Here is a 13,530-nt window from a genome sequence, read left to right on the forward strand (position 1 = left end):
AGAGGATGTAACATATGTGGGGAAAATTCCAAAACAAGTCCCCAGAATGACGAGTTAAAGTGATAGAGTAACATTCTTTTCGCCCCAGAATTTAATACTGTAGCGGATGGAGCCCAATCTGCCGTTAGTGCCAAACAGCGCCCCCTGGTGTCCACAGTTTACCTCTGACTGCTTCCACACCCACACCGTCTGAAAGAGGACAAAAATTCCTACAAAAGTATGGTATTTTTATCCACATACTCCCCCGATAACTATGGATTCAGAGCAGTTGTTTGCGACATCTTGGAATTATGAAAATATCTCTCCCACTCTAGCTCTCACACTTAACGATCAAAGTGACGTGCACCTGCTGTGAAAATCTACAGCAGGATTGCGCAATCCTGCTCCGGGGACCGGGGGAGGGGGAGGGGGAGCATCTCAGTGACATTTTCAGGATCTCATAGGCCTAGCATGCCCGTTAGCATTTTAACAAACATTATCCGATTGAGCTGAAATTTGGTAGGTGGCCTAATGGGGCCGCTGCGGTCATGAATCACTACATAATTAGCTGGTTTTCAGCCGTTTTTTTCAAAATAAAAGTAATTAAAAAAATACTATTTTTTTTAAAAGATAAAAAATGATCATTAACTGGTCTAGAGTATCGATGCCACCCCGACGGGCTTGAGCCACAGTTTACGAAAGGCCAGGCCGCAGGCCTGGCCAATGCCAGCTTCCTTTTGAAATCCGTACACAACTGACAAAGGCCCTCACATTCATGTCGGTGGAAGTTTTTGAAAAACCTTTCCTGTTCCATAAGTGCTGCGTCATTCACACCTCCGTACACCACCGACAAAGGCCGGGCCTCCTAGGCCCGGCACTCCACCAGGTCAGTCTCATGTCACACACTGACCTCCGTAGGAGGCCTGGCCTGAGGCCATATAATTCATGTCGGTGGAAGTTTTTGAAAAACATTTATTGTTCCATAAGTGCAGTGTCATTCACACTAGAATTGAAGTAAGACCAGATTCGGGATCGGGGCAACCTGGGGAGTACCACACTGAGCTTTTCAGGTGTATCCGCTAGCTTGCGGCATAGCATGCACATTAGCATGCTACCAAACATTGTCCGATTGAGCTGAAATTTGGTAGGTGGCCTAATGGGAGCGCTGCGGTCACAAACCACTAACTAATTACCTGGTTTTGACCCCGCATTTTCAAAATAAAAGTACTAATTTTTTTTTTTTTTTTTTTTTGCTTAAATAATATTTTTTTTAATTAACCGTTCATAGCCACCCCCCCGACGGGCAATCTCGAGGTCCCGTCCAATGCTGCTTGCAGCTTTAATTATATATATATTTTTTTCTTTTCACTTTTGCTCATATTTGACCCCCTAGCCACGCTCAAAAACTCACCAAATTTGGATGGCTCGTGAAAAGTCGCAGCCTTCAGAAGATCATGTCAAAACATTCCATGAAAGTCCAAAAATGGCTCTCTAGCGCCACCTAGAAAATTGCAATCACCCGCCACGGTCCGTAAGAATGTCGTAGAGAAAAACAGCGAATACTAAACTTCTTCGTCTACTCGACCCCTACGACTCACGCGCTCTAACTTTTGACCTAACTCCAACAGGAAGGCCACTATTTGCCTTTCAAAGTAAGGTGTTCGCCCAAAAAAGGCAAAAAAAGGCCGAAACGGAAAATCTAAACCATCATAGGGCGAAGGTCGTATCGGTTAAATTGAGATATACAAAAATAGAGGAGATTGTTTACTACAAATATTTAGAGGGAATTTTTCTTACCTAGTCCAGTTAAATTTTTATTAGCCGTCCAAGCTCCCCACCCCCTAATCGCCTTTTTGGCTCCTGTCATCCATTAACATGGGGAAACCGAAAATTCTCGCCGAAAATCAACGATTTTAAACTCCCCGAACTACTCTTAACTGTTTGCAAACCGTGACTCCCAGCCACAAACCGAGGGCATCGCCATGCCCGCGAGACCCTGCCGAACAAGAGGATGTAACATATGTGGGGAAAATTCCAAAACAAGTCCCCAGAATGACGAGTTAAAATGATAGAGTAACATTCTTTTCGCCCCAGAATTTAATACTGTAGCGGATGGAGCCCAATCTGCCGTTAGTGCCAAACAGCGCCCCCTGGTGTCCACAGTTTACCTCTGACTGCTTCCACACCCACACCGTCTGAAAGACGACAAAAATTCCTACAAAAGTATGGTATTTTTATCCACATACTCCCCCGATAAGTATAGATTAAGAGCAGTTGTTTGCAAAATCTTCTAATATAATCCTCTCTGGCTCACTCTGACGTCAGAGTGTCCGCGCTCGGCGCAGCTGTGAAATTCTCCACTGTGATTGGTCAGTGCATCACTCCATATATGGGCAGCTTCCTGTAGCTTCAGGCTCATCACTGCTGTGTGATTGACAGCCTGTCATATCCTGCAGTTTGACCTGAGAGTGACCTCACCAGTCATTCTCAGGTCAGGTTACTCTCATGTGACCTGACCTCACTCTCATGTCTCATGTTCTCCTGTCATGAGGACATGCAAAACCTGTACGAGGTCTGGCCTGAGACATGTAATTCATGTCAGTGGAAGTTTGTGAAAAACCTTCATTGATGCATCATTCACACCTTCGTTCACGCCGACAAAGGCCGGGCCTCCTAGGCCCGGCACTCCACCAGGTCACTCCATCGTCCCACACTGACCTCTGTAGGAGGCTTGGCCTGAGCCAATGTAATTCATGTCGGTGGAAGTTTTTGAAAAACCTTTATTGTGCCATAAGTGCTGTGTCTTTTACACTACAATTGAAGTAAGACCAGATTCAGGATCGGGGCCATCTGGGGAGTACCTAACAGACATTTTCAGGCAGCTCGGCTAGCTTGCGGCTTAGCATGCCTGCTAGCATGGTCGCAAACATTGTCTGATTGAGCCGAAATTTGGTAGGTAGCCTAATGGGGTTGCTGCGATCACAAATCACTAGCTAGTTAGCTGGTTCCGACGCCGTTTTTTCAAAATAAAAGTCTTTTTTTTTTTTTTTTTTTTTTTTGCTTAAATTGTCTTTTTTATTAACCGTTCATAGCCACCCCCCCGACGGGCAGTCTCGAGGTCCCGACCAATGCTGCTTGCAGCTTTAATTCTTCTATATTTTTTCGCGCAAAAAAAATTCGTCTATTATCGCTAATTTGACCCCCTAAACACGCTCAAAAACTCACCAAATTTGGCACGATCGTAGAGAACCGCGAAAAATTAATTAAAATGTAAAAACCTACCCACATGGTGCAAAAATGGCTCTCTAGCGCCCCCTAGAAAAACTAAATTGCCCGCCACGGTCCGTAGGAATATCGTACACATATGCAATGAACACGAAATTTGTTCGTCTACTCGAGGCCTACAACTCACGCACTCTAACTTTTGACCTATCTCCAACAGGAAACCCGCTATTTGCCTTTCAAAGTAAGGTGTTCGCCCAAAAAAGGGAGAAAAAGGCCGAAACGGAAAATTTAACTCCTCATAGGGCGAAGGTCGCATCGGTTAAATTGAGATATACAAAAATAGAGGAGATTGTTTACTACTGAACACTAGAGGGAAATTTTCTTACCTAGTCCAGTTTAATTTTTATTAGCCGTCCAAGCTCCCCACCCCCTAATCGCCTTTTTGGCTCCTGTCATCCATTAACATGGGGAAACCGAAAATTCTCCCCCAAAATCAACGATTTTAAACTCCCCGAACTACTCTTAACTGCTTGCAAACCGTGACTCTCAGCCACAAACCGAGGGCATCGCCACGACTACGAGACCCTGCCGAACAAGAGGATGTAACATATGTGGGGAAAATTCCAAAACAAGTCCCCAGAATGACGAGTTAAAGCGACACAGTAACATTTTTCTCGTCCGAAATCTTAACACTATAGCGGATGGAGCCAAATCTGCCGTTCCTGCCAAACAGCGCCCCCTGGTGTCCAAAGTTTACCTCCGACTGCTTCCAAGCGTACACCGTCTTAAAGAGGACAAAAATTCCTACAAAAGTATGGTATTTTTATCCACATACTCCACCGATAAGTATAGATTAAGAGCAGTTGTTCGCAAAATCTTCTAATATAATCCTCTCTGCCTCACTCTGACGTCAGAGTGTCCGCGCTCGGTGTAGCTGTGAAATTCTCCACTGTGATTGGTCAGTGCATCACTCCATATATGGGCAGCTTCCTGTAGCTTCAGGCTCATCACTGCTGTGTGATTGACAGCCTGTCATATCCTGCAGTTTGACCTGAGAGTGACCTCACCAATCATTCTCAGGTCAGGTTACTCTCATGTGACCTGACCTCACTCTCATGTCTCATGTTCTCCTGTCATGAGGACATGCAAAACCTGTACGAGGTCTGGCCTGAGACATGTAATTCATGTCGGTGAGAGTTTGTGAAAAACCTTTATTGCTGGATCAATCACACCTTCGTTTACGCCGACAAAGGCCGGGCCTCCTAGGCCCGGCACTCCACCAGGTCACTCTCATGTCACACACTGACCTCCGTAGGAGGCCTGGCCTGAGGCCATATAATTCATGTCGGTGGAAGTTTTTGAAAAACCTTTATTGTTCCATAAGTGCAGTGTCATTCACACTAGAATTGAAGTAAGACCAGATTCGGGATCGGGGCAACCTGGGGAGTACCACACTGAGCTTTTCATGTGTATCCGCTAGCTTGCGGCATAGCATGCACATTAGCATGCTACCAAACATTGTCCGATTGAGCTGAAATTTGGTAGGGGGCCTAATGGGAGCGCTGCGGTCACAAACCACTAACTAATTACCTGGTTTTGACCCCGCATTTTCAAAATAAAAGTAAAAATATTTTTTTTTTTGCTTAAATAATATTTTTTGTAATTAACCGTTCATAGCCACCCCCCCGACGGGCAATCTCGAGGTCCCGACCAATGCTGCTTGCAGCTTTAATTAGGGACCTCGCCAACGGCTGGGCCCTAGGCCCAGCCAACGGCAGGTCTCTTTTGGATTTCGTCGTCGCCAAAAGTGCGGGCCCTCCGAAGGAGGGCCCGCACTCATCCAGGCCCTCTCCTGACCCTCCCAGAGTGGCCGACGCCCCCAAAGGGGGCGTCGGCCACAACCTGGTGGCGAAATTCTATATTGTATTTCGAATGTTTATTATTATTATACTATATTTATTTTTTTTCTCCATTACGCTCATATTTGACCCCCTAAACACGCTCAAAAACTCACCAAATTTGGATGGCTCGTGAAAAATCGCATAGAGCCGGTGACCATGTCAAAACATTCCATGAAAATCCAAAAATGGCTCTCTAGCGCCACCTAGAAAATTGCAATCGCCCGCCACGGTCCGTAGGAATGTCGTACAGAAATGTCGTGAATATGAAACTTCTTCGTCTACTCGAGCCCTACGACTCACGCGCTCTAACTTTTGACCTAACTCCAACAGGAAGCCGGCTATTTGCCTTTCAAAGTAAGGTGTTCGCCCAAAAAAGGGAGAAAAAGGCCGAAACGGAAAATCTAAACCATCATAGGGCGAAGGTCGTATCGGTTAAATTGAGATATACAAAAATAGAGGAGATTGTTTACTACAATAATTTAGAGGGAATTTTTCTTACCTAGTCCAGTTTAATTTTTATTAGCCGTCAAAGCTCCCCACCCCCTAATCGCCTTTTTGGCTCCTGTCATCCATTAACATGGGGAGACGGAAATTTCTCCCCCAAAATCCACGATTTTAAACTCCCCGAACTACTCTTAACTGTTTGCAAACCGTGACTCTCAGCCACAAACCGAGGGCATCGCCATGCCCGCGAGACCCTGCCGAACAAGAGGATGTAACATATGTGGGGAAAATTCCAAAACAAGTCCCCAGAATGACGAGTTAAAGCGACACAGTAACATTTTTCTCGTCAGAAATCTTAACACTATAGCGGATGGAGCCAAATCTGCCGTTCCTGCCAAACAGCGCCCCCTGGTGTCCACAGTTTACCTCTGACTGCTTCCACACCCACACAGTATTAAAGAGGACAAAAATTCCTACAAAAGTATGGTATTTTTATCCACATACTCCCCCGATAACTATGGATTCAGAGCAGTTGTTCGCAAAGTTCTGGAATTCATCTTCACTCTCTCACACTCTAGGTCTCTCAGTTAACGATCAAAGTGACGTGCAGCTGCTGTGAAAATCTACAACAGGATTGCGCAATCCTGCTCCGGGGACCGGGGGAGGGGGAGGGGGAGCATCTCAGTGACATTTTCAGGATCACATAGGCCTAGCATGTCCGTTAGCATTTTAACAAACATTATCCGATTGAGCTGAAATTTGGTAGGTGGCCTAATGGGGCCGCTGCGGTCATGAATCACTACATAATTAGCTGGTTTTGAGGCCGTTTTTTTCAAAATAAAACTAATTAAAAAAGTACTGTTTTTTAAACGCTTAAAAAATGATCATTAACTGGTCTAGAGGATCGTGGCCACCCCAACGGGCTTGAGCCACAGTTTACGAAAGGCCAGGCCGCAGGCCTGGCCAACGGCAGCTCTCTTTTGTAATTTGTACACCGCCGACAAAGCCGGGCCTCCTAGGCCCGGCACTCCACCAGGTCACTCTCATGTCCCACACTGACCTCCGTAGGAGGCCTGGCCTGAGGCCATATAATTCATGTCGGTGGAAGTTTTTGATAAACCGTTATTGTGCCATAAGTGCTGTGTCTTTTACACTAGAATTGAAGTAAGACCACATTCAGGATCGGGGCCATCTGGGGAGTACCCAAGAGACATTTTCAGGCAGCTCGGCTAGCTTGCGGCTTAGCATGCCTGTTACCATGCGAGCAAACATTGTCGGATTGAGCCGAAATTTGGTAGGTAGCCTAATGGGGTTGCCGCGATCACAAATCACTAGCTAATTAGCTGATTTTGACGCAGTTTTTTCAAAATAAAAGTCATACAAAATTTTTTTTTTTTTTTATTTATATTTAAGCAAATATTTTGAACCGTTCATAGCCACCCCCCCGACGGGCAATCTCGAGGTCCCGACCAATGCTGCTTGCAGCTTTAATTTTGAATTGTTTTACTGCTTGAGCTTCTTTGCATGTTTAGTTTTCTCATTTTACAGGAAGAGGAATTCATTTCAGCCACTCCTTGTTTGGCTGCCTTTTGTTGTACAAGTTCTTTTGTTTCCTGTTGTTAAAAAAGCATTAACATATATATATATATATATATATATATATATATATATATATATATATATATATATATATATATATATGTATATATGTTCAATTCAATTGATTTTTCAATTGATTTTGTTAAAACAGATGTGGTTTACATTTTGTATTACCTCATTTGCAAGTGCAAGTATTTATGTATTTATTTATCTTTTAACCCAAAACATCTCCCCATCAGTTTCTCTCATATAGGATACTGGAAAAACACCTGGAACGGAAAATCCCAGCGCTTATTTGTGTTTTGTGGTTTCATGAATTTAAAGAATCTGGGTTTACCTGTCCTCCAGGTCTACACGCACACACACACACACACACACACACACACACACACACACACACACACACACACACACACACACACACACACACACACACACACACACACACACACACACACACACACACACACACTTCTAGATTTCTTATCAAATATCATTTACTTGCTGCATGCACAGATTTTTTTCTTTTCTTCTCAAATTTTGTTTGTTTGTTTCTTTTTTTAAATGTTTTTTTATAGCATGTCCCCCCCCCTCACAGGAACATTAATGAAACAAGTAACAGTGTAAAATGTATCCGTTAAGAAAAGGGAATTAAACCAGATAAAACAACACACAAAACAAGACATTGGCAAAACATTTTTGTGTTTATATTTTATATTTGGCTGCATTTTTTAATATCATTTGATGACACTGTTATTTTCTGATGCATTTCATGAGCATGGACAAATGTGATACGTGAGATATATATACAAGTTAACACAGCTTATTCTTAGTATTATTACCTACTTAAACATTGTGCTATGTAAGATGCATAGATTGAAATAATCAGAAGGGCTTAAGTTACAGTTTAGTCGACCTAGTGCAAACATCCCTGGTGCTACAGAGCCCCCGAAGTGACATGGAGACAAAAAAAAAAGGAAGAGGGGAAAAAAAAACTATCTCGAGATCTCGCAAAACTTTCTCGGGATCTCGCAATAACTTTTGCAAGATCTCGCAAAACTATATTGTTATATACACGCATCGTGTATGTGATCGACGAAGTTTGTCCTTTCAGAGACACCGTACCCCCCACTGTTGTTGAGAGAAGCTAAAGCTAATGGAGGCTACCCACCCATACGAGAGTTAGTTTGGAAGTGGTGGTGAGCTGTATTATGAATAAAATATGTTTCAATGGTCTGTGTACTTATGTATTTTAATATTTATCTGTGTCCTTCATGAGGTGAGATCACAGACTTCGTTGCAGGAGTCAAGACAATTATTTTTCTTTGTTTGTGTTTATCTTAATTCAATTTAATTTAATTTAATTTTGTTGTATATAATATAAATCTGCCTCCTCCAGAGATGTCCTGTAGTATCGCCTATTCGAAACCTTTTAAACTATCTCTTTTTTTTAAATCAAGACTCTCCAACATATGATTGCATTCATATTTTACCTGATAATAACACAAGTCTGTGAATTCCACTGTTTGTTCAAATGTAAGTCTCAGCAACTAGACTGCCTCGCCCATCTTGTACATTCAAGCTATTGTCTCTTAATGAGATGAGCTGAAACTCGTCTTTCAAAACTGAATAAGTCACGCAAACTTGACAGGCATGGTTAACTAGTAAAAGTGGTATGACGCCTTACAGAAAGACGTCGACTCCACCCACACATTTTTAGATACATGATCCCAGTGGAACTAATGGATACATGAACTCAAAGGGAAGTAGGGAGGACAATGCATATCATTGTTGGAGTTACCACAACAAACCCAACGCTGCCAATCACATCATAATCATTCATATTCTTAATGCTTCAAGAGTCTCAACCTGCTTTTACATGATCCTCGTGTTCAACCATTCATTCATGTGTCATTCACACAGCAAGGACACTTCAACATACGGAAACCTCGACTGTAAACCTACACACCACACACGCATTATTTACATATTTTGTGTCTTCCACGATTTTATTCCTCTTTCCTACAGCGTGCCTTACAATAACGCACTCGTGATGAGAAACTCCTTGAACGGACTCACAGGTTTTTCAGTTGTTCATCTAAGTGAACCGGTTGTCGAGGTGACTCGGGCATGTGAGTTGATCTGTTGGCACAAATACCTACAGTGGTATGCATTTGGAGAATCTGGGTTTACCTGTAGTACTACCTTGTACTTTAACACCTCAGGGTGAATTGTCCACACTAAAACTAACACGATCACAAGCAGTCTGGTACACCTGCAGATCAGGTAGACGAGAGCAGGAGTCTGCAGGCTGGTAGACCTGGAGCTGAATCTGGGGGTCTTGATAGGAAGATGTCTGTTCTGGATCAAGTCACCGCTGCACCTTTGTGAGTCCATTTATCTTACGTCCATCTGATTTGTGATAAATTTGGTTCATCAGCTCTTCTACATATTGTTGGAATATGTTGTCCGTTTAATAATCCCACACACATAATATGTAAAGACTGTAGTTATAATCTATTTTTACGTACAATTGGCAACACCTTCCTCACTTTGGTCTGACAAAATTAATGCAAAATCAATTATTTATTAAAAAGAAAATAAACAAAGAGTCAATGTAACTGTACAACTATACACACCCCTAAAATAATCACACATATTAAGATTAAGACAAAAGCTGCATTTCCACCATGTCCACATGATCCAAAACAATCTTTTTTCTGTCCGGCATTCTCAAACACTGCGTCTGCAGCGCCACCTGGAGCATGGAGTCTGTCGTTGTTGCGATTATTAAGCGACAGTGTGGAGTTGCATTCTTCAGTTTGTGTACTTTAGAAATAAAGGTGGATTGGAGAAAAAACAAAACTTTGAATTATTAGGCAGCAGTAAACAATGGTGAAAAGATGAAGTAGAGATGTTTGAGTCGAGACTGAATCTGACGATCAAAAGTTACATTTGCCTGTTTTTGGTCAGTTTAACGCTACTTTGGAGGAGATTCAACTGGTTAATGATGTGCAAAAACAGGTAATTGACTTCGATCATGCGTACGACACTCCTGTCCTGAAGTGCAGCGTCCATCCATCCATCCATTTTCTGCCGCTTATCCGGGGCCGGGTCGCGGAGGCAGCAGTGTGAGCAGAGTTGCCCGGACTTCCCTTACCCCAGACACTTCCTCCAGCTCTTCCGGTGGCACCCCAAGGCGTTCCCAGGCCAGCCGAGAGACATAGTCCCTCCAGCGTGTCCTGGGTCTGCCCCGAGGCCTCCTACCGGAGGGACATGCCCGGAACACCTCCCGAGGGAGGCGTCCGGGGGGCAGCTGAAACAGGTGCCCGAGCCACCTCAGCTGGCTCCTCTCGATGTGGAGGAGCAGCGGCTCTACTCCGAGCTCCTCCCTGGTGACTGAGCTCCTCACCCTATCTCTAAGGGTGACTGAGCTCCTCCCCTCCTCTAAGGGTGACGCCCAGACACCCTACGGAGGAAGCTCATTTCAGCCGCTTGTATCCGGGATCTCGTTCTTTCGGTCATGACCCATAGTTCACGACCATAGGTGAGGGTGAAGTGCAGCGTGTTATTGAAAATAATGCACACTATGATTCACTGTTTGAGGCTTGTCAGCTGGAGACTGGCGATGCATCACGTGGCTGTTTATCCTCCCACACGTTCAGAAACCACTCTAAAGATTGTGTTTTTGTTTTTTTGTTGTCATTTTTATTTTAAATGTTAGGAGATGTCGGCTGCGATGGCGTCGCACTGTGGTCGTCCTCCTCATCTTGCTGGTGGTCGGCATCACCTTCCAACCTTTCAGGTGACGTCGTATCACTGTTATTAAACTTTCCTGCTCCATTATGGCGACGATTTTACAGCTTTTAATCAGTCAGTCAGTCAGTCTCCCATAGTCCATTACGGCTGTGAGCATCATGGGTCTGCAGCAGATTAAAAATCTCCCCCTTGCTTTCGGCAACTCCTCTCAGACACACTCAACACAGACACTTTTTGCATTTCATAAATAAATAAAATGCTCATGCAGTGACTGGTGGCAAGTAAGTCTGTCTGTCAGAGTACAGTCTGTGTAAGTTTCTTTGTTGAACTGAAATACAGAAACAAAGAAACAAACAAATAAATAAATAAACACATACATACATAAATAAATATTGTATAATGTATATATGTATAATATATATTTTCTACATATACATTATACAACAACAACAACAACAACAACAATATGATTCTACTTTAGGACCTTGGTGCACAAAAATCCACTAAATGCATCCGTAGTAAAGGTATATACTGGTATTTCCATGATGTTTCCAATAAAGACAAACAGACAATCTCCTGCATTTTGGTCTTTATAAAATATTCCAAAAGACAAGAGGTCATTTTTCTCAACTGGTCGGCTCAACCTTTTGACCCTGTTGCTCTCATGCTTCTCTACCAAGCCTCTCCGAGAGAGCGCTTCTGGACAGCTGGTAGTTGAATGCCTTTGGCTCCTTTGTATTTGGGGGTGGGGCTTAGTGAACGGTCGATTAGGGCCCACGATAAGTCCCGCTCCCTTCTGCAGGGTGGCAGCTTCGAGTTGATGATGATCTGGAGACCCTGGAGAAGTTTGTGGTGACGATGTATGACGGGTTGGGTCTGGTCCAGAATTCCTGTCAAACTTTTAATGTTTGATTTTCAAGCTCTTGGGGGACTTGTTCAAATTAATTTCTTATTATTTTATCTGAGCTTTTAATATTATGGGACCACAAAAGAGCCCTGAGGTCATCTGACCAGTGGCCACGATCAAAATACAAACATTAGGCTGACCCGCCATTCGCTGTATCCCCAGCTCTGGAACAAACTCCCCCTTCATGTTCACCATTGTACATCGGCCTCTTTATATCAAGATTCAAAACCTTTCTGCTCAAGACAGCTTTTAGCTTAAGTGGTATGGTGATAGTTCATCTTGTTTTTTCACATTTTATTCACTTTATATATATATATATATATATATATATATATATAGTGCTGTTTTGCTTATTTTTGCAGATTCTTTGTTCATTTGATTGCTGTCTCCTATTCAAGCAACTGTGTTGCAATGAAGTTGTGAAGCACTTTGGATACTCTCTGGGCTGTTGAAAGGGCTACATCAGTACATTTTCATTGATTAATTGATATTCAGCTCTGCTGCTCATCTCACAAATGCATATTCTTGCAAATGTGGTAACATTTTTACAAGACAAGTAAATATGCTTTTCAACAGTACAAAATGTATTGTTAAGAAGCACTGGTAAAACGAAGAATACATTTACCAACATAAATGCCTTTGCTTTTCGAGCTTTATGTACTGTTGTGATGAAACACTTCAACTCACACAACCAGGAAGTCACAGTCACGTACTCCTGATGGCCTAAACAATTATTTGGCTCTCAGAAAAAACAAAAAATGTACTTGATAGACTTTTCTGTGAACATAGCGTTTATTATATGTGATTATGTATGTGTGAGTATTGTTGGAATTCGTACCTGTGTTCCCCTGAATTCCTGCGTGTTCGTTTGATCCAGGAGAGGCAGAAAGAGAGCGTCAATTTCTTCAATAATGTATTTAATAATCACACAAACAAAAGATTACAAAAATGCATATCAGATTATACAATGCTACAAAATTCCATATATCAGAGATTACATTATACGAGCTCGGACTGTTCTTCCTTGCAGACCCAAGTATATAGGCTGGGTCTACAGTGAAGAAGGGCCCCGCTGCAACGCGTGGTTCATATTTATACATTTGCATATGACACCTCAACCTCACATTGGTCAGTTCCTCGTGATGTATGCGTTGCTATGGTGAAGTTGCTATTCCTTTGTCTCCAAAACTGCTTCAAACTGGTTCTTCTCAGAGCTTGACGTTCCGTGGGACCAAAGTGACCTCTGACCTCTTATCTGTTCCAATCTTCCCTTGACCATGTTTTTGCAAATTGGAGCGTTGAGGAGACATCGCCAACCAACTTGGAATGTCCCTGAACATGAATTTATAGCTTTGTTATTCCCAACTTTAGCAGTGGGAGAAATCCCAGCTGTGTAGAAAGACAAGTGAATACAATGTGTTCAGTTGTCCCACAGAAATCAAATGTTTAACTTGTATATTCCTTCAGTATGTATGTATTAATGTATTGATTAATTTATTTATGTATTTATACTTTTACAGTGCCCATTTGAACCTTTTGGCCCTCAATGGGAAAGCTGCAGTGAATAACTTCTGGACAAATGACGACACCAAAGAGCCTCAGAATGACGGTCCAATTCAGGGGCTCCAGCAGCAAGACGGCTTATTGGAGGTCAAAAGTCAAAATGAGCGCGCTGGAAAGCTGTTTAATCATAAGCTTCTGGGAGGAGGGGAAAAG

The sequence above is a fragment of the Blennius ocellaris genome, assembly GCF_963422515.1.
Source record: "Blennius ocellaris genome assembly, chromosome: 2".
Classification (NCBI taxonomy): Eukaryota; Metazoa; Chordata; class Actinopteri; order Blenniiformes; family Blenniidae; genus Blennius; species Blennius ocellaris.